Source organism: Neopsephotus bourkii, unplaced genomic scaffold (assembly GCF_033783945.1).
Source record: "Neopsephotus bourkii isolate Nb327-2 ecotype Australia unplaced genomic scaffold, CSIRO-AGI_Nbou_v1 NB_1423, whole genome shotgun sequence".
NCBI classification, from domain to species: domain Eukaryota; kingdom Metazoa; phylum Chordata; class Aves; order Psittaciformes; family Psittacidae; genus Neopsephotus; species Neopsephotus bourkii.
Window position 1 is genome coordinate 2,151,982 of NW_026901900.1, and position 25,844 is coordinate 2,177,825.

The window sequence follows — 25,844 nt, forward strand, 5'->3', positions numbered from 1 at the left end:
TGTTGGGACAACAAGATACCTGGTTGGAAAAAGGAGGTGATTATGTAAAAAAAAAGATTTACAACTTACACAATTTTCTGCACTGGAATCAAATCTCCTAGTAAATGAACTTTTCTTCTGGTTCTGTCTTATGCATGTCATTTTAATGCCTATGGTGAGGGAGGTGGGAAGAGCATTAGGGAGAAATATTCTGAACAAACAGTAGGCATTTCTGACAGCATGCTTTCAGACATGTTAGTTAATGCCTTTTCATCTTACAAGAATAGGTGTGAGCTTTTAATTATTAATTTGATCTCAGAATAGGCTAAGCAGTAGGTAAGCCAATAGGAAATGTAAAGAAAAACTAGAAACTAACATAAATGCTGTGGTGATACAGCAGCAGTGTTTTCTCATACAGAAAACCAAAGGGCTTCTTGATGAGATAAGAGACACAAATGGTTGATTAAATCTAACAGAGGAATAAAAGGGCTATTTTTGCAGGAGGCAGGGAATACCTCTCCCAGTTACAGCACAGTGCTGGAGCTTCTTAAGTGAGTTTTTGTTATCTTCATGCTCGCAAGGAGAACACTTAATGTGGATAATCTCTCTAATCACTGTACAAGCTGAAAGTTTGTTTTTTCTGGAAAGGTCACTGCCAGAGCTCTTGAGAGAGAGGATGAAAAGGGTGTGAACTCTGAGAAGATGTAAACCAAAGGAGGAGAAAAACCCTGTCCTTGTAGGGGAGGGCTGTGGAAAGGAACAAAAGAAGGAAGGAAGATGAACCCTAAAACAGTGGGGAATACAGCAAAAATGTATGAAACGTCTTCTGTAAGCGAATCAGTGGGAGTTGTGTGCTATTGCTGTCTAAAGCTGGCAACAGAGACTCTCAGGACAATAATGAATTTTATTTAACTGAGGAAAGATATCTCCAGATGTTGCTTCCTCTCTGTTGCATTCATAATCCTTTTGTTTGTTCTGATTTATCTCTGGTTTATACCCTCCACTTTTATCCTTCTGTGTATGAACAAGTGCATTTCTACTCTAAAAGCATCCTTAGTCATATACAGTGTGCAGTTACGGTAACTGGAAAGACCTTTATAATCTATCTGTCTATCTATCTATCTATCTATCTATCTATCTATCCGCCCATCTGTCCACTACATAGTCCTAGAATCCTAGGATTACATGATAGCAGAACCTGGAAGGGGTGTCAGGAAGTCTGCAGCCCAGCCTCCTGCTCAAAGCAGCATCACCCATGAGATCAGACCAGATTACTCAGGGCTTTTTCCAGTCAGGTCTTGAAAATGGTCCAAAGATGGAAAGAGACTGCACAGCATCTCTGGAAAACCTGTTCCAGTGTTTGACTCTTCTTAGTGTGAAAAATGTGTGTGTACATTGTGTTGCATGCCAGTGAGCCAACATTGTTCTTCAGGAAGATGTACAGGTCAGAAGCATACAAGGGCTTCATGCTGATACTTCAAAATATTCATACTGGGATTTATGAATTATGTTTTTTAACCGTGCTCTGTGTGTGTAGGTATATATACTTGTGGAAGGCTGAAGAGAACACAGAGGACTGCTGATTAAACAGAGACCCTCAAAAATGCCCAGCTGGCTAACACCCAAACCAGATTAATGTCTAATAAAGACTAGCATTTGTACACTCAGGTGAGTATTTTATGGCATGTAATAGAAGAAACATCTGTGGCTCCAGCCAGCTTCTTGTGAAAGGAAGTTCTGATTACAAAGCTGTCGTAGTAGTATATACTAATCTGTATGCCTAATGGAAAGCTGAAGGAGAGTACACTGAACAGTACTCACCCTCTGGAGCTGAGAAATGATGCGAATCGCAAGCCTTCAAAACCCCAGAGACAAAACCTACTGATTAATGAGAGTGGTTTAAAAATAGAGGGGTTAAAGATAGTAAATGTCCTTGTTGGTATGCTGGTTTTAAATCCATATAGTTCACATTTTCTGGCTACACAGGCCTGAAATTACTGAAAAATGTAACTACTTAAAAAGTAAACAAATAGCCACTGAGACCATTGTATAATCCAATGAAACTATGAGCTTGGCTTTATACTGATGAATGGGACCTTTACACTGCCAAAGGGCCTTGGAAAGTCATGACTTTCTGCTTTTTGTTAACAGAAATCTCAGCTCAAGATAGAAGAAATCTGATGCTTCCCTCTGAAACGCTGAACTCCTGATTTTGCTCTACAGATCATCCCTCTGTCCTGCTTCGTGTAGAGGGGCCAGCATGAGAAAACAGATGGATCTGACATTTACTGTCTTCAGTGTGCTACCCTGCTCTCCCTAAGAGCTTGCCTGACATCATTGCTGTGTGCTACAACTGTATTTTAGACATACCGTCCTCTACTCTGTCCTCACAATGCCCTTTGCACTGTGACTTGGTGGGGCTGCTGGAAGACAGACCTACAGCTGTTTTCCTTAGTGCCTGCCCATGCTCGAGAAACCGTCTCAGTTACAGAGTGTTCGGGAGTCTTCTCATTTCTTTCAGGGCATAAAGGTTTTAGGGTGCCAGTGAAAAATCTTGTGACAAACCAAGTCCTTACGTCCTTCCTCAGATATCATTTAAATTTGACTCAGTCAAGACTCCCACTGACTTCAGTAAATCTTTTGAGATTTGGCCCAATCACATGAGCACATTGCAATCAGCTATAAAAGCAGGAACAGAACTGAATCCCATAGAGTAACATCACAGTAACGTACATTATTTCCATCCAAGTAAAAAGATCTTCCAGGATTTTCTTTTCTGGCCAAATTTAAAGCTAAACATATTACTCATCTGTGCACAAGTCTGCTTTCCAAGGCAAAACTCACTAGAAAAACAGGAAATAATAACACTGTGATATATAAAACTAGGTTGCTCTGCTCTGTTAATTTGTCAAAGCCACAAAATGTGTTTTCCATTAGCTTTCAAGTATAGGGTGAAATGTTTATTGCATCTGTCTACCCATCAGTCCGTCCATCCATCCATCCATGCATGCATCCATCCATGCTTCTTATTTTTCCTGAGCAGAGGGAAAGTTCAGCACAGTTTTCAGCTGTATTTCCTAGAGTCTTTTGTTTAGAGAAAGTAACTGACATCAGAATTGAGACTATGTTTTTCTCTTCCTGATAAGATTATCCCTGTGAAAGGGGAGCAAAACAGAATCTAGAACGTCATGCCTGAAAGAGCATTCTGCTGGAGCCAGTCTCAGTGGTTCAGGAGGCACAGTCCTTCCTAAGCTCCTTCCTAAGTGTAGCTAAAAGTGAAGGAAAGCCACCCATTTCCAAGTGCACTGCATTAAGCTCGTCTTTGTGTGAGGAAAAAGCTACATTTTAATACATGAAGTAAGTAGCTATTTAAATCATTGTGCCAAATATTTTATTGCAGGTGTCAATAAGCATATGCTACGTACACCCTAGCCATGTAATTGCTATTATTATTTCTTATCTTTTTTAATAACACTTACAAAAGCAAACCCAAAGTCTGCAGCCGATGTATCTTACTAAATGCCATACACTCCAAAGTGTGTCCAAAAGTCTTAAGCAATTCTGCAGTTCTTCACAGAAGCAAAGTTGTGAGATAGGACCCAGCAGCAAAGCCAAAATATGTCCGAAATTTTACCTGATTTCTGTAGCAGGAACATACTCTTCTAATGCTAATTGAGATGGGCTCAAGTGTCCTATTGTACTTTGGCCTGGATTTTTCCAGTCTTAAAACATCATATATTGATCACATCTGTCCCTAAGGCTGAAGGACCAGAGTGTGTGAAGGACTTTGGTACCCATAGTCGATTGTGAAGACCAGCAGCCAAACCTGCTACTTTTCAGACCAGTGCTCAGATACACACTCAGCTGGGAGGCATATAAAATCATTGACTTTTTGAAGGTCCTGAAGATTCGGCCTCTGGACATGTGCAGAAGCACTTCAGTTTTGACAGGGCTCAGCAAGTTGTTTTCTCTCATGCATATACTACACACGTGTATCTCACCGGAGTTCAGAAACCAGAGTTTCTCTGCTGGTGTCTTTGACAGTCTGCTCCAGGGGGAATCAAAGCCTCTCTTTCTCAAGCACCAGCACAAAACTCTTGGATGCTACTGATACCATTTAAATCATGGTGCGGTCGGTGTGGCACCATCACTCCTTTTTCACAGAACTGCCCCAGAGCTGCGGTTCTCTCCTTTGCCTGGAGCATTAACAACTCCTATTTCACATCTCTCATCTCCTTCTGAGAGTGGCCTAACCACTAATCTGTGAGTTACTCCACTTTCCAGTTGAATCTATGCCCCTGTGAAGAAAGGAATCAACAATTTCTGAGTCCTGAGGGAACACCCAGACAGCTCCTGACTTTGTGGGCAGGATGCTACTGGCCTTTTGGCTGTACATGAGCAATAAAGGAGCCATAATAAAGCCAGTATGGGAAGGGAACCTGCCCTAGAGGCAGCTCCTAAGATGATACTGGAGAGAAACCAGTTCCCACCAGCTGCTGTTTCTCCAGACAGTGGCTGAGACTTGCCACTGCCAGCAGCGGGACAGCTAGAGGAAGCTGGGAAGAAGGACAGGGCTACAAGCAGCAACTGGAAGCAATTGGAAATGGCTATAAGGAGACAGATGGCGTATCTGAAGGAGGGATGAACATGCCCACCTTCCTCTCCATCCTTCTGCCTCCTGCAGTCTCTGTGACACAGACAACTGCAGCTGGAGGTGCTGGCTAGTGAGAAAGGGCATCAGAGACCTGCATTTCAAGCTAGCATCAGTGAAAGCCACTTACTGTGGCACTGATTAAACCAAAAGCATCTATTGTGGGAGCAGATGCTGTAACTGAGGTGACTGCCCTGCCACCTGTGCAGTACTCACCTTTCTGCCGGCATTTCTGCTGCCCTTGGACTTGACTGCACTGTTGGGAGCTAAGGGCTTGACTGGTGAGCCCACTGCTAACAGATTCACCCTCAGCATCTGTGCTCCTTAACAGAGGATGTGTCTGCCTATGATGCTGGCTCTGTGATTTACCATTTGCCATACTGAATACCCTCATCAACAGCCTTGTGTCTCTGTGAGCTAGGGGAGTGGGAGGGTTCAGCAGAATCCTCCTTCCCCATTCTTCATAAGCAGGCAGTCTTTCCTTTCCCCATGCAAAGCAAACATTCAACTATCAGGGGAAGAATGTAACTGCTAGGACAAATTGTAAACTTCTGCAACAAAAAGCACAGACAATTAAGTCTAGTGACTGGTTCTTTATTACGGGCTTTTCAGTCCAGGTTCATGCATGGGAGGCCTGGATTCATGTAGTGTGTGAAGCTGAGCAAAGGAGCATAGAGAATGAGGGATTAAATCAAAGGGAGGGTGGGGTGATGGAAACCGTGGGAGGGAAGAATGAGTGGGAAGAAATAAGGGAGAAAGGGAGGGGAGGTAGGAAGGGTACAGACAGTTGAAGAATGGGAACGGGTTAGTGGGTGATCATGCAGATGGTGTGAATCATCCTGTGCTGATCTCTTCCACTCTGTTGGCTGCTGGAGCTATTACTTGACATTGTTTCATGATGTCTTACTGAGAACTGAAGTAATTCTCATGTTTCCAGTGAGTAGAAGGTGAGGGTTAAAGACTAGAAACCAGTAGGTTTTGGAAGAGATGCAGCTCTTCACTAATCTGAAAACAGAGATGAGATGGAAACTGCATTAAAAAGTCCAGGTCCTTGCCACCTGGCAGATTTCCTGCTCTTCAAAGGAGTGATTACAGTCCAGTGATGTGTTTTACTAAATGATGGGAAATTATTTGGTCTTGATGTGACTTTCCCAAAAGAATTCTTTCAACTGCGTTGTATTTTTTTTCCACCTCATAATCAGTTTGAGATATGTAAATATCAGTGCATGGTATCTGCAACTGGAGTAAGTTGCACATCTTTTCCTGAATTAAACTTGCCATCTATGAAACATCTGAGCATTTTTTGTAAGGATGAGGAAGACAAGTTTTAAGAGTTTGCCTTTCCTTGTGGGCTGCAGGATTTGGCTAGTTCTGTTGTAGAGAGAATATGTCTGTTTTGTAAACTTTTCTGGATCTGGGCATGCATCTCTTGTACTTCATCCTCCACCACAAATGTCCCCCTTGAGGTTCATTCGCCTGTCCCAGTAGCGTTGCCAAGAAGAATTAATTGCAGTAGCATCTAACAGTATTGTTGGACATTGTGATTTTAATTTCCAAAGTGAGTACAGTAATTTTCTTCAGCTGGGCCTCAGTGCTCTTCCTGGCAGCCACCTTGTTTGAGAGGATGACTTTCCATTTTCCTTGTCTTTAAGCAGAGTCCTCTGTCGCCAGCTGCTTTATTGATGGTATTTTTGACAGTTTTGAGGCACCTGCTGGTTTAGTCTAGAGGTTTGGATGGAAGCTCTGGGAGTGAGAGGGTATCCAGAGACATCTGGCCCAGCAGAGTACAGCCCTTTTGGCCACATGACCCACCCAGAGTCCCTCCAGCTGCGCTCCCCAGGGTGGACTGCAAATTGTACAGAAGGTGGTTTTGTTTTGCTTCTGCTGCCAGAAGCTGGGCAGCTTTTACTACCTGTGTGTATCATTTCTTATATATTATCAATTAGAGGAGGTTGTCTAGGCCACAGTTTGGCTGATGAACCACCAGTGTCACATCAGGCATTACAGAGAAAAAACCCTGTCAACTAGACCACCATGCCCATATCCAAAACACTGCCATACATTAGGAGAAGCTATATACACTGTAAGTAGGTCATACAGCAGCCAAGATCTTGAAAAAAAACCACCCATAAAATCTGTAAATGAAGGCAAGAAATACTGGTTACCCCTTTTTGAGCACACCCAGAATTTTCATGACAAAGCTCCTGTACAAACAAAACCAAGATAAGCCCACCCAGGTGCTGCTGGTAAGGCACAGCAGAAACAGCCTTCACATCTTTGTGTGTTCGATTTCTCCCATGACTTTGGAATGAATAGCTCTGGAAACCAGAAAGATGTGTGATCACAGAAGCACAAGTTCATGGCATGTTTCCAAATAAAGCAGAAGAATCATCATGCTAAAGGGTTTAAATTATTTATGTCTTTTTCATCAAGTTGGTTTATCTGAGGTTGCATTTTATCTGTATCTCATTAAAAAGAGTAAATAACTTATAGTCCTGACTGGATCATGTTGCATGGGCAGATCTTCCCAAAACTCTAACATCAACATGTGGAACTGCTGTAATCCAGACCTGGAACTCTTCACTAAACAAAAATAGGCCCTCACTTAGTTTTGGTTTTTAAACCTGATTGCAAACACCATACTATTTTTTTTTTTTTCTAAATGCTGCTCAGCATTCCAATAGGACTGGAAATCTTCATTATCAATTATAATTTATTTATTTCCAATGTGACACAGAGAACAGTTTCATCCATGACTGCTCTCAGAACTTTTCAAACTGAAGATGTATCAACAAAAACTGTATCATGTGCTCCTCATTGCTGTGAATTGTGTGCCTTAAGATAAAAGAGGAAGATTTATCAGAAGATTGCCAGATGCTGTCCAGAGATTAGCGGAGGTCGTCAGCTCTGAACTGGGCTGACTGCTTGTTCCTTAGCAAGCCAATAAAGTCCTGGCACTGTCACAGATGCTGCATATGTATTTGAAGGTTTGAGAGGGAAAAATGGATAATAAAATATCCTAATTGAATGGGGATAGAGTTAGCTTTGAAAGCCAAAACTTTTTTTTTTTTTTTGCAGATGTCCGAATTAAAGCACATCTCATTACATATAAAAAGAAAATCTTGATAATTCCATTTATGTAATAAAAATGTGAGTCTTTAATAATTTCTGGAGACTGTGAGTTTTAGAAAGCTGTTTCCCGTTTATCCTCCTCGTTGCTGCTGCTGCTGGAGTAAACTGCAAACTCTGACTTCCAAGATAACAGCTAAGTAGCAATGGGGTAGTGATTAGAAAATGGTTCCTAGGAAAGACTAGGTTTGTTCCAATGCTGACCAGGCTGTGACCAGGTTTCTGTCTTCCACTAAACACAGACATTCCAAGAGGAGAAAATAAGTTTTCTACTCCCTGTTGCTAAAATAAAAGGCACAAGAGAGAAACCATGGAGAAACCATAAGTAGGAATAAGAAAAGCTGTACTAGCCTGGAGGATGACCAAGTGAAAGAAAACCTCCAGAGAAAAAGATGATTTAGAGTTTATACAAAGGGCCTTCCTAGGGCTTCATAGTAAAATTACAATTCGGCCACTGTGAAAGACTCTCCAATCTGGTGGAATTATGGAGCGAAAAAGGAACAAGAAGTCCTTGGAGGCTGCTGGATATTGGGATATTGCTTCAATTAACTGCCAGATATTGGCTTATCCAGTAGCATAATGAAGAACCATGAATACATGCAACAGAAAAAAAATTAGGGAGAAGAAAACAAAACAGAGAACTGTTTACTTTTCTTGGGCTTGGGTTTTTTTCACGTTTTCATTTGCTGCTTCAGTTTTACATTTGTGGAATAAAAAAAGGAAAGGGAGCTATACAGAAAAATATTCCCAATTGTTAGCAAATTAAAGGCAATTAAAATGAGGGATTCAAGATAAGCGAATCTGAGAGGTAGCAAGATAAAAAATAGTTCAGGTTTAAGGACAGTAGTATTACAAAAATCAGTACTGTGTTTTCAAATAAATATGTGAGTATGTGCAGGAACTTGGAGGAATGTGTTCATTGGCAGCACAGTAATCAGCGAAGAGAAAAGAAAAAGAAGTTTCATATGAGGACCTGAATAAGCACTGTTGGTACTGAAGTGGTTAAGAGCTCAGAGAATTGTAGGTTTACCATGTGTATTTGGAGATTTGAGAGAATTAATTCTATTCTTACTGAAGAGCAAAACACTTGGCTTTGAAAGCCAGAAGTCAGCTCTGTAAGTGTGTGTTTCCAACTGATGTGCTAAAGCCAATTTTTCTGATTATGGAAAGAGGGACTGTTGATTTAAGTTCAGTCATAAAGTTCATCTTTTGTTATAGAGAAGAGGTGGAAGCAGTGGGTAACATACATAAAGTAAAGACTGATAAGCAGAAATAAGAAACTCACCAGAGGAGAGAAGAGGTTGCTTATCTTTAACTGTGGGGGTTTTTCTGTTTTTATGTGCAAGTGGAAGGGAAAAGATGTAATATTATCAGATTGATTGCTTTAGCTGAACTTAAAAAACAAGAGAAAAATACTGACAAATTAAGGTAGCATGGAGAAATAGATCCCACTTTAACCACATCTCCATCTCCAAACATGTTAAGCTGTTTCTCTCAGTGAGGATAAATGTACCTCCGTTATTAATAGGAGCCATTACAAACAGATCGCTAGAACATAAATGAACAATGTCTATGTCTGTAACACAGGTAGATGGGACTTTGTGTATGGGAAATGTTGAGCATTATGAAAAAGAAAAGGTGAATCAGTTAATTATAGAGACGCTTATTATGGTAAAACCTACTTTGCAAGGCTGGTGACATCATCTTAATTTTTCAGCATTGAGGTTAGGAAAAAATGTCACTTTGTGCAGAGCTATATAGGGGATATTTTAAAATGTTTATGGAAGGAAGCTGATGGAAAGCAAATACTTGGTCAAAATCAGAGGTTTGTCATTTGTGGATACTGGTAATGAAACCTTTCTCTGTGTGTACAATATCCAAGCAATTTAATGAAAAATTAGGTGTGTTTTATTTGCGAAGATCCAACTGGGTAATGTTAGAAATGTACAACTTTGTTAAAAGAAAGACATGTTGCCACTAGGGTCACATAATCTCAAATCCACCTACTCACTCAGGGTGTGATAACTCAAAATGTGTTCTGCTTTAACCTTGCTCTTTGTCAGTCAAGACAGATTAGAGCAAGAGAAAATTTTCTGGATGGTTTGACTGTTCATATATTGTTAGCTTAAATCTCAAATCAGCCTGTGCAAAACATCCATGAAGACCTGCACCTACAGCCATCAGATGATTACTTATATTTTAACATAACTACAATGAAAGGTCATGATTACAATTACGTGATACACACAGAAATGACCATCAAACTCCATTACGTAAAGGCAGTTGTTTGGTAACTTTAAACTAGTGCCTTTATATACCTGCCAAATTACTGAGGTACATGCTAGAACACCCTGCCTTTACTAGATTTGTCAGCTAGCTAGTGTTCCAGAAATTACATTCAGTAAAATAAGATTACTCCCAATGCAGCCATGGTGGGGATCCTTCCTAATGGTGCTTTCCACAGCTACAAGCATTTTCAAATGGGGCTTTCCCTTTTACAGTTGTCATTTTAATTGTTATAATGATTTTGTTAGTGGTGGAGATTGTTTTGGATATAGAAATTAAATGTTTAGCAAAATGAGTAATGGCAATACACCTCATCTGTGAATTACAGGCTATCCACTGGCCTGTAACCATCATTACAATGCAGGACCACGTAGGAAGTAGCAGATGACTCCTAGAAGAGCCTTTACTCAGTCCTAATTAAGAGCTTTTAGATAAAAGGGCGTATCCTTTGTTCTGATATGTCCTTTCTGTAAGTGATAGAGCTTGCAGCTTGCAGACTATCACAAAGGGAAGTTTTGGTTGCCAGTAGTAACACTGTGTACGTAACATTAGAAATACCTGTTATAGGATGGGTCATTTCTGTGCATATCATGTAATCACACCCCTTTTAGGAGACTACACTTACAAATACACTTTTTTTCTTTTTTGTTAGTTTATACATTGAAGAGATTTACATACACAACTGGCCCATTTCTAAACAATCTGTAAGGCCACATATAGAACCAGGTTTCATAGGCTGTCCCTACAGTAGTTTCTTCTGGAGTCAGCTCTTCTTTCAGCTTCCTTGCTTTTCAGAGTAGTAAGTTTGTGATGCAACAGATTTTGTAGAAATTTGCCTTCAACTGAAGAAGGATTCTGGGGGCAAATTCCTGTGTACCAGAATGGAAAGGGCATGCTGGTAGGGAACTGCATCACAAAGCATATAGTCAGAGAAATGGAAACAAAACTGCAGTGTCCCAGACCTCAGGACAGTCCAGATACTATCAGTGAAAGGACAAGATTGGCTCAGTGATGTGCATCCCAGAATGGCAGGACAAAAGCACTACTGTAGCTTAGTTCTGTGAATACAGAGGACTAACACAGTAGCAGCCCATACCAGAAGGGAATAGTGATGTGATAGTGGCTTACGGACAATATTAAATCTTTCAGAGCATAGAAAAATCCCCTTGCAAAGCAGGGTGATTTTGAAAAGACTGCTAGTGAAGGGTAAGGGAGCATGACGTGTGAGTCCTCTCAGGAAACTTGTTCAAAAAAGCATCTAGAGAGCCTCGTCATTACAAAGATATGCAATACCTAATATCAGTTTGTGTCAGCCACACAAGCCATGACAGAGATGATCATTTACTGATGCAGGACGACTGCTGTGTGACTCTTCACTCAATGAATTTATTACGCAGAATTACTTACACCATAGTTTGCAAGAGCAGCGTTAGTGTCATGCAACAGCAGATCTAGCAATCTATTTCCCAGGAAAATTGAAGGGTCACCTTAGCCTCCTGTGTCAGGTCCTAACCATGTGCTATGGTGCTTATAGTCTTCTCAATTGAAACTTTTTGGGAATTGTAACAATATTTTAAACTGATAAATCCTCCTGAATTATATGTTCATACATTTTAAATATTCTGTCTGCATTTTTCTTTATTTACCTTAACTTACCTTAACTTATTGTTTGTGGAGCTACAATAACATCAGCAGAACTACAGCATTTATGATAGGATAAAGTGCAGAACACCTGTAAGATAAGACCAAATTAAATATATGGCAGTTTAGGCAAAATAGCATTTTCAGCACTCCGTGCAGGGCTATAGTAAACTTACCCTCCTTTTCTGTTTCTGTTTGCAAGGTGTAACCACAGATTCACTACATACTTCTTGTAGTTTTTAATTTGGTGCCTGATTTGCCTGATTTTCCCAAAGCATTGTCCAGATCATTTTGAAATGTCCATAAAATACATTTTAAGAAAATGGAAAGCCAAGCTGGATTTCAGTCTTTTCTTAAATGTACAAGTTGAAAGAGCCAAAGGTGAAACAGGGCTGCTGCAAATTCTCTTCTGTGCCCTGAGGCAATCTTGCACCAGCAGGATAATCAGTTTGTTTGATGATTCAATTTAAAAAAAAAGCTTTTTCTGATTGTAATGAAGTGATTGACGGTATCTTTCTGTAACGGGAGAATTTGTTATAGGAAGTTTTAGTGAAAGGCTCTTTTGTTCTGCCTCTACTGTTTTTAAAATCCCTTTGTATTAAATGCATTTATGAGACTTCTGGCAATTTACTTCATGGACAGCCTAAACTGTAACTAGACGTGGAACTAAGGTTCTGAATTTTGAGTCTTTTCAAATTATTAAGTGTTGGGTTTGTCCTTTTTACAGAGAAAAGGATGAGTCAAGGCAGACAGTTCCAAGACTGGGTTTAGTCTTAAGGTCTGGATTCTGTGACTTTCCAAAAAATCTAGTGTTCTTGCCTTGAGTTTTGGTACTCTAATATTTGTTTTGCATTAATATTTGACTGTTTTGATTTAAATGTCCTGATAAAGTCATTTTACTGTGTATGAGAGGTTTTATATATTTATGTATTCTAGTATTTAATATGAAAACTTTCCTTCTACTTCCAGTATCTTCTTCTTTATGAAGCTCATATTTAATCTTTAAATATATATATATTTAGACTTATTTCAGCCGTTACATAAGTGGATATATCTGCCAGGAGCTTGAAGGGACTTGTATCTATGCAAACCTGAATTTGATCCACTACTTTCTTTGTGAATAAGGAATAAGAAACTACAAGAAGCTTAGGTCGCTAGTCATGAACCATGTCATTGTTTATACAAAATTCGTTGGACCCATTTATTTGCTGCTGTTACATACATAAACACATCAAAGCCTTCACATGTATGAATTGCTTGGCAACTCATGCTTTTTGTGTTTTCTTGGTAATACTTGCAGGTGCTCAAATTTTTTTGCTGAATGAATGGTGTTGAATCAGAACCTAAACAAAAGGCGAGAATTGTATGAGCAAAGAGGAGTAGATGTCAAATTCATGAGAACTCATACATTGTAGTATATAAAAATATGCAACTGCTTTCAAACTAGATGTTGAAGTTGAGATTAGTAGCTGGCATGACACAGAAAATCAGTGTCATATATTAGATCAGCAAGCCAGGGTTCTGAAAAGTCCCAGTATATTTTCTTTTTTATCCTGAAGACCTGACATAGAGTGGAATTTTTATTCATGTTTTCCTAATTTCCTTCGTATTTTACAAAGAAATAAAACCCACAAGGTATTTATTATGCCTTATTGCACTCTCAGAGTCCTATTAGTGGGGCAATAGCAAGTAAAATAGAAATGAGTTGAAAGTCACTAAAGGCTTGAAAGATTGTGGCCACTGATGATACGAAGGCACACTGGTGTCTAAGAGAAGAGAAGCAGCTGATCAGTGAATGGTTAGAATGGGTTAGCTTGTATGACCTAGACTGTTTCCTAAATGTTTCTGATAAGGCCATCAGGTTTTTTTTTCCCCTGCATTAATGGAAAGAAAGGAAAAAAAAAACACTAGTAGCCAAGAGTGCCCTTACAACTTGCTGGGTAACTCGCGACTGCTTGGTAATCAGACTGAAGGGGAAAATAAGGCCTATTGAAGATTCTACAGCAAATGGTTTAGTTCCCTTTATTTTTCAGTCTTCAAAGTGTTGTCTTTGCAGATTATTAGGCTTTTAGCAAGTATGACAAGATGATAGTCCATGTAACAGAAAGAATAGCAGCTATCAAATACTTGTGCAATAATTCATTTGAGCTAATATATAAATAAGGTAGGTAGAAGTGGTAGGAAACAAGCAAATTAACTGACTAATGTTATGTACCCTGGAAAAAGACAGCATGTAAGCATTTAAGTGTTGCCTAGATTTACCTAGCATGACAGACAATAGTTACATTCATTTGGAGGTAGAGGAGTTCAGTTTATTTGAATTCTTCAAGTATTCAATTGAATACAATGGTGTGAGTAGAAATGTAAGTACAGGACTTTGCTAGGGCTGATGAAAGTGAAAGGATGTTTTTCATGCTGCTGTCTGTACAGAAAAGAAGTCACAGTGATAGCTTTGAGGCAGATAAGCACTTTTAGCATTCACGTTTCTTGGTGTCAGCTTCTGTCAGAGGTATGCAGCTTCTCCTCTATATCCAGAACACAGCAAAAAATCAGTCAGTAACTACAGTGGATGAAAAAATACAGAAGTAATGTAATAGCCTATTTAAGGTAAAGGGAAGCAATCTGGGCCTAGGAATGTCTTTGGTATGTATTGTGACTCTTGCTAGGTAAAGAAAATGGAACTGGAAAAAGAGGCCAAGCACCAGGATGCATCAGACCGGAAAAGTAAGAAGCCAGTGTGCAGAGGGTATGAGAAGTCAAAATGAGTGAGAGCTGGGTGAGGTAAGCTTCTGTGCTCTCCTCAGGGTCAAAAAAAGATCCCTAAGGTTTCCAAATCTTGGCTGGCACCAAATATCTTTGAAAGGTGCTGGCACTGTCCCAGGTGTATGTGTTGACACAAGAGATAATAAGTCATTGCTGGTCTCATTAACTCAACTGGACGAAAACAAATATAACCTTGTTCATGAAGTGTATAGAGGATGACATTTCACAGGACTGAATACCTGTTCTTTCTATCTGTTTTGGATTTTTCAGGTGGAAGATTAGGTAAGAAGTCTCTTCGCTAAAAGAGTATCACTGCTAACTAGAGCATCCATACATCCTTTTCCTGCCTCCTTCACGTGTAGGCCCTGTAACAGACTTACTGAATGACTAGTGAATTTAGGCTGTAAGTAAGTCATAGCTAAATCTAGTCACATTTGCTGCTGAAGCTGGAAGGGATTATCTGAGACTAAGGAGTGACAGAAGAGAACATAGTTATATGTTTAAGGGTGCAAATACTGTCCAGCTGAACAGGATTATGTCTCAGCCTGTGCTATGGGATGCCACTTCTTGAAACTACTTACCAGATATGCCATGTTCCTAATTTTTTTGGACCTGACAAATATGGAGAAGTTAAATTTGTCAAAGTCTCCAGTATTTACAGCTGCAGCTGAAGCCAGTGATAGTTTTCTTTTAAGCACAAAGAAAAGAAAATAATGCTGACTATCCTCAAAAATAAAAAATGCTGGTGTTTCACACTGGCTCCTAAGACTGATGAAAACTTTTGATCCTATCTTTTATGTGCTCCAGTGCCTCATTTGTAAAATTAGGATAACATCAGTCTTCAGAGAGGCATATGAATATGTGTTAATGCTTGTGAATTATTCTTAGTCTGTTTTTATGAACATTACAGAACTAAACCCCAAGGAAATTAATTATTTGTTCATCCTAACAGGCTTTGGAATGTCTTTTTGTGGTTAAAACAGTGGTCTGTGTAAATGCACCAATATCACATAAATGAAATTGTGTCTAAAGTTCACCTGGAATACAAAATAGAAAGACTACACTTCTTCTGAAAGTAATTCAGCTGCAAATACAGGTTATATATGAATTTGATCAGAAGCTGAGCCCCCTGTCTAGGTAAACAGTAGTTGGAGGGAACTTGGTACTGTTTGATGGAGATGCTAGCAGAAGCAGGACAGAAACTAACAGCAGCAGAATTAGTGCCAGTGTTGCTTGAAAATGTAAGAAAAGAAAACGCTACTTGTCTGACTCCTACCGAGTTCGGCAAAATATCACTTCATGACTGTCCATTCTTTCTAGATGAAAGGGATTGAATTAACAAAATACCCAATTCCATCACTAGTCTCCCATTTTAAAGGGAACACCCAAAAGATTTTGAATTTTGACTGATCTACCAGATGCAAACAGGCCACCCACTGAAAAATGAATATAAAACAAAATACTCAATAGTTGCTCAGCAAGTAGCAATACTTATTGTGTACTCTGACCAAAATAAAGGTCCTGGGTACAGAAAAGAAATAAGTTCATATAATGAATATCATAATACATGCACAAAGTATCAGAGTTGTGCGAGAAATATTCTATGCTAGATTTTACAACTCTACTAATAGTTTTCAGTTCTGTGTATGTGTCACATAGAGGATCATTACTTAAACTGCAATCAACATGTTATCAATCCTCCTCAGAGAATGTAATCTTATATAGAATAAGAGATTCAACATGAACATTTATGAACTCATAGATAGAAGATAATTCAAAGGGGGAAACTAATATATTGTGTTAAAAACTATTCCTTTGTACATTTAACCATTTTGACCATTTTGGTCCGAGATTTGCAGAAAAGGGTGGACAATATAAACTACAATCTTCCATTAACATTCAGAGTTCATCAAAGCATATCCCGTCTCATGAAAGAAAAAATATTTATTAGAAATACATCTGTTTTCATAACACTTTCCTGTGGGCATTTTTTGAGGTCATTTCTGCCCAGAGAGAGTAAGGAAGTGGGAGAGAGATGCTGACAGACCCACCCTAACTGAAAACCTGAGGGTTCTTTTAATCCCCAGACAGGTCCTTCATCTCTGAGGCCTGCCCTTCCCACTGGCCAGGGATTCCAGTCCCTCTGGTTTCAAGTTCATTCAGTTACTGGAACTGTCCTTCAGCATTGTGGCAAGTAGTAAAACCAGTAATAAAACTGCTTGTCACAGCATACATAGACAACAATATGGTGATGGTTGACTTCTAGCAGCTAGAAGCAAAAACCATTTATCACAGCCTCTGTATTCTGTCATGAAACATCATGAAGTTGCTAGTTCAGCATCAGTTACTCCATGCACATAAACCATTGCTCGTACCATGTTTATGATACATGCATTGTTGCCTAATTTTTAGAGCATTTTTGACTTCCAATAAACCTTTTGAAAAAACTATCGCTACCTACAAGTTCAGCTAAAGTCAGCAGAGGTACAAGCACCATATCTTTCTAATTAACCCTATTGACATAATTCATCAATTAAATAAATAAAAAGCTTTCGGAGCAGCTCTGTTTTCATTTTACTTGCCCATGGCCTTTGCAGAATGTCACATGATAGTAAACCTATTCTCCACAGCCCAGTCAACGTATCAGTGCCAAATGCATGGAAAATACCTATCACTTTATTTAAAATATTCATCAACGATTTAGATGAGGGAATTGAGTGTACTATCAGCAAGTTTGCTGATGACACTAAGCTGGGAGGGGTGGCCGACACGCCAGAAGGCTGTGCTGCCATCCAGAGAGACCTGGACAGGCTGGAGAGCTGGGCGGGGAATAACGTGATGAAATATAACAAGGGAAAGTGTAGAGTCCTGCATCTGGGCAGGAACAACCCCAGGTTCCAGTATAGATTGGGGAACGACCTGTTAGAGAGCAGTGTAGGGGAGAGGGACCTGGGGGTCCTGGTGGACGACAGGGTGACCATGAGCCGACACTGTGCCCTTGTGGCCAAGAAGGCCAATGGCATCCTGGGGTGTATTAGAAGGGGGGTGGTTAGTAGGTCGAGAGAGGTCCTCCTTCCCCTCTACTCTGCCCTGGTGAGACCTCATCTGGAATATTGTGTCCAGTTCTGGGTTAAAAAGGACAGGGACCTGCTGGAGAGAGTCCAGCGCAGGGCAACTAAGATGATTAAGGGAGTGGAGCATCTCCCTTATGAGGAAAGACTGAGGGAGCTGGGTCTCTATAGTTTGGAGAAGAGGAGATTAAGGGGTGACCTTATTAGTGTATATAAATATATAAAGGGGGAGTGTCACGAGGATGGAGCCAGGCTCTTCTCAGTGGCAAACAATGAAAGGACAAGGGGTAATGGGTACAAATTGGAACACAAGAGGTTCCACTTAAACCTGAGAAGAAACTTCTTCTCGGTGAGGGTGACGGAACACTGGAACAGGCTGCCCACGGAGGTTGTGGAATCTCCTTCTTTAGAGACATTCAAAACCCGCCTGGACACGTTCCTGTGTAACCTTATCTAGGTGTTCCTGCTCCGGCAGGGGGATTGGACTAGATGATCTTTTGAGGTCCCTTCCAATCTCTAACATACTGTGATACTGTGATACTTTTGCATACTCTTCAATTTCTTGATGTACAAAAATGGTGCAGAGCAATGCAAAACTGAGTCTAGAGAGTGTATAATCTTTACTGAAGCAGAAAGAAAAATCATTCCCATGTCTTTAATTCCTTGAAGAGACTGGAGTAAGATTTTTCCTACATTAATCAGTTCTGAACAGAAAGTAAACACTGGAGGGAAGGAATGCCATCCAGAGGGACCTTGACATGCTTGTGAGGTGGGCTGATGCCAACCTCATGAAGTTTAACCATGCCAAGTGCAAGGTCCTATGCCTGGGTCAGAGCAACTCCAGGCACAGCTACAGGTTGGGCAGAGAAGAGATTCAGAGCAGCCCTGTGGAGAAGGACTTGGGGGTGTTGGTCGATGAGAAAATGAACATGAGCCGGCTTCAGTGTGCGCTTGAAGCCCAGAAAGCCAACCGTATCCTGGGCTGCATCAAAAGGAGCAGTCTATGGGGCGGAGTCTAGTTGGAGGCCTGTAACTAGTGGAGTGCCTCAAGGGTCGGTTCTGGGACCAGTATTATTTAATATATTCATCAATGATTTAGATGAGGGAATTGAGTGTACTATCAGCAAGTTTGCTGATGACACTAAGCTGGGAGGAGTGGCCGACACGCCAGAAGGCTGTGCTGCCATCCAGAGAGACCTGGACAGGCTGGAGAGTTGGGCGGGCAATAACTTGATGAAATATAACAAGGGAAAGTGTAGAGTCCTGCATCTAGGCAGGAACAACCCCAGGTTCCAGTATAGATTGGGGAACAACCTGTTAGAGAGCAGTGTAGGGGAGAGGGACCTGGGGGTCCTGGTGGACGACAGGGTGACCATGAGCCGACACTGTGCCCTTGTGGCCAAGAAGGCCAATGGCATCCTGGGGTGTATTAGAAGGGGGGTGGTTAGTAGGTCGAGAGAGGTCCTCCTTCCCCTCTACTCTGCCCTGGTGAGACCTCATCTGGAATATTGTGTCCAGTTCTGGGCCCCTCAGTTTAAGAAGGACAGGGACCTGCTGGAGAGAGTCCAGCGCAGGGCAACTAAGATGATTAAGGGAGTGGAGCATCTCCCTTATGAGGAAAGACTGAGGGAGCTGGGTCTCTATAGTTTGGAGAAGAGGAGATTGAGGGGTGACCTTATTAGTGTATATAAATATATAAAGGGGGAGTGTCACGAGGATGGAGCCAGGCTCTTCTCAGTGGCAAACAATGAAAGGACAAGGGGCAATGGGTACAAATTGGAACACAAGAGGTTCCACTTAAACCTGAGAAGAAACTTCTTCTCAGTGAGGGTGACGGAACACTGGAACAGGCTGCCCAGGGAGGTTGTGGAATCTCCTTCTTTGGAGACATTCAAGACCCGCCTGGACACGTTCCTGTGTAACCTTATCTAGGTGTTCCTGCTCCGGCAGGGGGATTGGACTAGATGATCTTTTGAGGTCCCTTCCAATCTCTAACATACTGTGATACTGTGATACTGTGACCAGCAGGTCGAAGGAGGTGATCCTGCCCCTCTACTCTGCTCTCGTGAAACTTCATCTGGAGTATTGTGTGCAGTTCTGGTGTCCTCAACATAAAAAGGACATGGAACTGTTGGAACAAGTCCAGAGGAGGCCACGAGGATGATCAGGGGACTGGGGCACCTCCCATATGAAGACAGGCTGAGAAAGTTGGGGCTGTTCAGACTGGAGAAGAGAAGGCTGTGTGGAGACCTCATAGCAGCCTTCCAGTATCTGAAGGGGGCCTACAGGGATGCTGGAAAGGGACCCTTCACTAGGGACTGTAGTGGTAGGACAAGGGGTAATGGGTTAAAACTTAAGCAGGGGAAGTTTAGACGGGATATAAGGAAGAAGTTCTTTACTGTTAGGGTGGTGAGGCACTGGAATGGGTTGCCCAGGGAGGTTGTGAATGCTCCATCCCTGGCAGTGTTCAAGGCCCGGTTGGACAGAGCCTTGGGTGACATGGTTTAGTGTGAGGTGTCCCTGCCCATGGCAGGGTGGTTGGAACTAGATAATCTAAAGGTCCTTTCCAACCCTAACTATTCTATGATTCTAAACACAAGGAGAGCAAACAACAATATCATACTTTAACCAAATAAAATACCCATATAGGAGAGGGAAAGTTCATGAATCACTACTGGCCTAGCAACTTACTAAAATTTTGTTTCAAAATAGGATGGGAGGAATTAATGATGACCAGAGCTCTGAGCCCAAATCATTAAAAGAAGACACAATAGAAATTACAGACGTGTATGTCCATGCATCAACTCTGGGTTTCTCTAAAGCAATGCAAACTCTGGGATAAGTAATGAAGACAGACATTTCCAGAACAGTAGAAGCCACAACTAGGAAAGTTCCCAAGCCTATTCTGTCTCCTACAAGATAGCACGCATCTTAATAATAATCTTAACTTTGATTGAAGTTAAGAAAACTTTGGCATAAGTTTAAAGTTTGAACATATGGTTGTGTGATTTACTGGCTCAGATTCTCTATTTGCAGCTGGGTAAGGCTGGACAACAGATAAACATCTTTTCTGTTATTCTAGATCTAGACAAAAGTACAAAAATTACTGAGAGGAATTAGGACAACGCTGGCTGGATAGGAAGAAATAAATTTTTGTCCTTTTATAAGGAATGTCCTTGATACAAACTTACGCAAGAAATAATAGCTTTTGTGATTTTCTTTTTTCCTCTCACATGCAATGAAAATAAATTATCCTTTCTTTTAAGACAAAGAAAGAAGTCTCATAAAATGACCCAGTAGACTGAGCACCCATTTTGGTTACATTTAGACTAAGAGGCCAAATTTAGAGGTCCAGTCTCATGAAATGTCAATCTAAAGAAACCAGGACAAGTAAAAAATCTTAATTTATGTTAATAGAGCTTACATCTTATGCAAGTTTTGCCAGGTTCTTCTTTAAGTTTAGTCCATTATTTAAAATTATTATAGGTAAAGTAAAACCAAGCACTTTCTTCAGTTCACGTAAGAACTGACTAACATTCCAATCCTGTAAAACATTTATCTGCTGGCACGAAGCTCAGATCTATACCATGACTCTGCAAGCCAGCAATCACATTAGGCTTATATTGTAATACATTTATAATTGTGGTAGCCACTTTGAAATAATACCAAATTCCAGAGCACAGTACATCTATGAATATTAGGACAAGATGAAATAATTTATGTTCAAAGAAGGCAGATATTTTTTTGAGTGATCAAATATCTATATCCATGGCAATCTATGGCAATTTTGATAATATATAGTGCAATTTGAAGTATTAGCCCACAGCAAGATAGTTTTAAGGGCCAAATAATTCTCTGAACAGTCCAATCTTTGATTGAAGACAGAATCTTTCATACAGCTAGGCTTGCACCGGAACAGTTCTGGTAAAGAAAAGCCCCCCAAAAGTTACTCTGTGTAATGGAAAGGGTGATTGAGGCTCCATAATCATCCATTAAAAACCCTGTGTGATGAACAATAATTAAAACTACATGAAAAACAATTGACTACAGAAAAGCTTTTGGTATGCAATATGTCAATCTTTGCAGTGCATGCAACATCCAGCCTTGTTATCTGTTATGGAGATTCACTAGTTATCTTAACATTGTGATCTCCTTACCACAGGCTCTCTGGGGAATTCATGTTTTTCTTGTGTATTTTCGGACTTCCTGTGTGGGAAACTGCCAAAAAGGATTACTAATGCAAATGAGATGAGGTTACTCTTTCTTAAATATTTGAAATCCTCATTCACAATGGAGAATTTTATATTGCATTTACACAGTCATATATTAACAAAATACAAAATAAGACATTTAACCCCCAAGATTTGTCTCCTTCTGAAGCTGGCACAGGAAATTCTATCAGTCTGGGGCTTGCTCACATGTCAGTTTGGTTCCTGATGACTATGCTTAAGGCTGCTGTAATGCATGCTGTTTTGAAACATCCGTTCCAAAAATGTGCCAAGAATGCAAGAGCATCTCTTATCCTGCATATCTTCTCTAAGCCTGGATTTGAAGGGAAAAAATTGCTCTGTTAGGGAAGAATTGTGATAGCAAAATGATTCTTACATGATTTAGTTTAAGTACAAAGACTTTTGAAGCAAGAAATAACTTTAAAATCTTAATTGAAAAAGAAGCTCCATTGTATAAAAAGTCAATGAACCAAGATAAAACTAAAGCTTACCTGGTCATTCTTACTCCATATCAAAGCTTGACTACTTCTACAATTTTCTCATCATTCTGTAAAACATGAACTAAGGGAAAAAAATGTTTTCCGGTGTCAGCAACAACTTTCATCATCCTGATGCTTGTTTTTCTGATGAGGTTATACATGACCTCAAATAAACCACCTTCAAAGCTTGAGGACTGGGAGATTCTTTTCTTTCTTTCCAGGTTTTGTCTTGTTAATTGCTGCTCTGTAGCCAGCCTCCATTACCACCAGGGGAGCAGCTTTTCTCAGTGGACTTACAAACATTTGTGAATAAAGGTTATTATTTCCAGTGATCTTTTGTGAAGGCTGCTGTGTTTGTAAATACTGATTGTATCTAGATAACCTTAATAAGTTTTCTGTCATGACAGGTTGTTTTGGAAGGCTCATGGAGGAACTATCCATATATTACCACTTTCTATACAGAACAAGCAATAGTATCAGACCAAGTCTTGCAGAGGCTTCCACATTTGAAAGAGCATTCTCTTTCTCTAATTTTTATTTAATTAACATTACAAAACTGCTTCACAAGCACTAATTAATCGACTGGTAAATTCAGCATTACTATTCCAGTACCATTAATGGGGTAGGAGAGTAACAGGATTGCATGTCCAGCCTATCTCTAAGGCATTAGCCATTGCCAGAGCTGAAGCACAGCACAAGTCTGTCTCTTCTGAGTGCAATTCATTCTTCTGAAAAAAACTCTCTTCCGACCTGGGGAATCACATACCTGCCTACCACTAGCCAGCAGCTCACTCTCAACTTGTTCTTACTCTCCATGGGCTATACAGCCCTTCTGCTCCTTCAGGCAATGCCAGTGCTTGTGTGGTCTGAACCAGGGAGTTGAGCCAGGTGAAAATTAAGAGATTTTTTGGACTGTGTGTGTTTGGGTTAGCTTCCAAATACAGCAGATCCCAAATCCAACTGACCACACGGCTGTCTGAGTGCTCACACTGGCAAAAGGGAGGCAGCAGCATTGGGTGCAGGGATGCCTTTCTCAGGGAAAGCACAGTTTTAGGTTGATTTAAGCTGGCCACAAAGCCACACCCATATCTTCAGAGAAATGGAGCCTTGATAGAGCCATATGGTCATGACAGTCTAACCAGCACAGAGCCAGTATAGATTAAGCCAAGAAAAGACTTCCCAACTGCTTTCAGGAAGGTCAAGCAAGTGCTATGTTTATTGCATCACTAAACATTCATTTTTAAACTGCTGATCAGCAAATTTGTAGATACTGTATATCTTGAAAGCTCCCTTTTCATTTTTCTCTCAAAAGAAAAAGGTTAGTTCAAAACATCACAATGTGTACTTTTCACTGACAGGAGATTTCTGCACATGCTGTTTACTTGGTTGTCTGTGTAGAGGCCCATTATGCATAAATCAGTGCAGAGAAATAGGGGATTGTTTTATTACACAATGAAGTTTTCCAAAAATGTCTTAATTTCTTGTTCAGGAAATGGCACCATTGTTTACTTGAAACAGATATGTTCAGTGGTCTGGAGGAATTTTGTTTAAGGAGACAGCCTAACCATTACTGTGAGTAAGAGTGTTGCATTGTTCTTGACAATAGCAATTAAGAAGATATTTTGATCTGAAGGTAATTAGCAAAAATGGCAAAATGCTATTCCAAAGCTCAACAAATTTTCCAAATGTTGAAAGATGAAATGAGTCCAGTTCTTGGGACAATTTTCAGATTACTCAAAAGTCTTGCTTAATATCAACAAGAAATCAGCTATGAAGAATCTATGTAATTTCCATGGTATTAACTTGCAGTGCATTTCATATACAAATGAGCAGGCCCGACAAGTTGCTATGTCAACATCTGAAATCCCTGAAATTTTATTATCTTGGGATCAGATTAGAAAGATGTTAGTGAGCAGAAAGACTGCTCTCAGTCCTTTTCCATATGACCCCTTAAATCCTCTCAATTGTTTTTTCCCAACAATAGTATCTACAATCCTTCCACATTCCAGCCCCTTCTCCCCAAGTCCACTCCTCCCACCTTATCAAGACCTCTGTGATGTTCCTCACCTTCCTTCTTCCCATTTACTTCCCTGATATACACCAGTCCCTGGCCCACTGTACTTTCCATCAAGCCTTTCTGGCTTCCTCTGTTCTTAGTCCTGTGTTCTTACGTACCCAGGGACACGTTATACCACAGGTACAAAATTAAGTTCTCTCATTCCAAGGATAATTTATTTACAAATCTGACTCTGTGTGAACTGCTGAAAGGGCAAGTGTAAACCAATTTAAGAAGAGAAAGATAAACCTGAAACATTTTACAATTGTATTACAATACCCAACACACACCACTCTAGGCAATTTGTCTTGAACAAGATCACATTCCCATGCTTCAACAGGTTAGCAGAACTGATCTGTTCCACCATAGCACACGACAACATGTTGGCGTACAGAAGCTCAAAATCTCTGCTGTATGCAGATTGTGCTGTTTGCAGGATGAGATGAGTGAGAGGCTTGCCAGGCAGCCTGTTGCGGTTCCAGATTCTCCAGCTAATTCAGTGCTTGTCTGGACAGCTTTAAACTATACCAGCTGCTAACAGTCCCCCTTGGGATCATTTGCTAACTGCAGATTACCAGAAACAGCAGGGCATCCCTTTCTACTCCAGTAGTAATCCTTGTGCTGGGATGGAGGGGAGGAGAATTTAAGAACCAAAACCACAGGCCTCAGTTGAGAATTGCCTGCACAGTAGAGACAACTAATAAGCTGGTGAATGCTTGAGCGATTTCTGGTGCTTTTGTGCTCTTTCATGCAGGGTATCTATCTTTTGCCATACTAATATCAGCCTATTAATTCATCAGTGTGGGTATTACACACTAGAATGGATTCATTGTAATTTGTTCAATTGTCTGGTATCTGTGTTTGCGCTAATCCAGGTCTGTTCTGAGCTGTCCTGTCAAATTGATGTGTCTGTGTTGCTACTTGTACTGAACTCACTTGTCTGGTCCATCTCACTTGAGAAAGCCTTTATTTCATGTTTTTCCCACACCAGAAATTTGATTGTCATATTCTTGGTGTTACATCACTGCAAAGAACATGAAGCTGTAATCTGTATGCCTAGGACACAATTTCAAATGATACAGTTTTAATAGCAGCAGTGATCCTTAAAATGTTTAATCCTCCTTAGTGACTTCTTTGTATTTCTCGTCAGAACAATTTTGAAGCTTTAGTTACCATGTGGGGCATCCATTTTCTCTTGCTAATCTTCGTAAAGCGCAGAAATCCTAGACGAAAGCTGACAAAACCCTGAGTCAGATTTCAAATGCCAAGATCGCTTCTGTGAATGGCTGTCCAAATTACAAAAGCTTCCAGAAGAACTTTTTACTGCCGATATCTGTCTTAACTGTGTGTCTGTAAATCGTCCGTCTCACGGTGCTACCTATTGCATGGAGAAGAATTTCTTCACCTGTCACTAGAGGGCAATACAGCTGCTCACATAATTACCCCTGGAGGCAAACTCTGCCTAAATCCACCGGTGCGAATTTCACGTCAAAATTCGCATTTTTCCTCTACCCATGCTCAGGTGCTGGCTTTAATAGTCACTTGTTGAACACTTTTGAA

The 25,844-nt window shown here is 40.4% G+C and overlaps 1 long non-coding RNA gene across 2 annotated transcripts; it reads right to left on the reverse strand.

The window, feature by feature from the left end:
• Positions 1–5,613: 5,613 nt before the first annotated feature.
• Positions 5,614–25,724, reverse strand: LOC133220157 (uncharacterized). 2 transcript variants are annotated; one of them, XR_009727652.1, is made up of 4 exons: positions 25,221–25,724; positions 22,241–22,310; positions 11,702–11,777; positions 5,614–6,740 (listed from the first exon to the last, which is right to left on the reverse strand). It is a non-coding gene; the product is annotated as an uncharacterized LOC133220157 (long non-coding RNA). The 2 variants fall into 2 exon arrangements; XR_009727651.1 differs by lacking the exon at positions 22,241–22,310.
• Between the last annotated feature and the right edge of the window lie 120 nt (positions 25,725–25,844).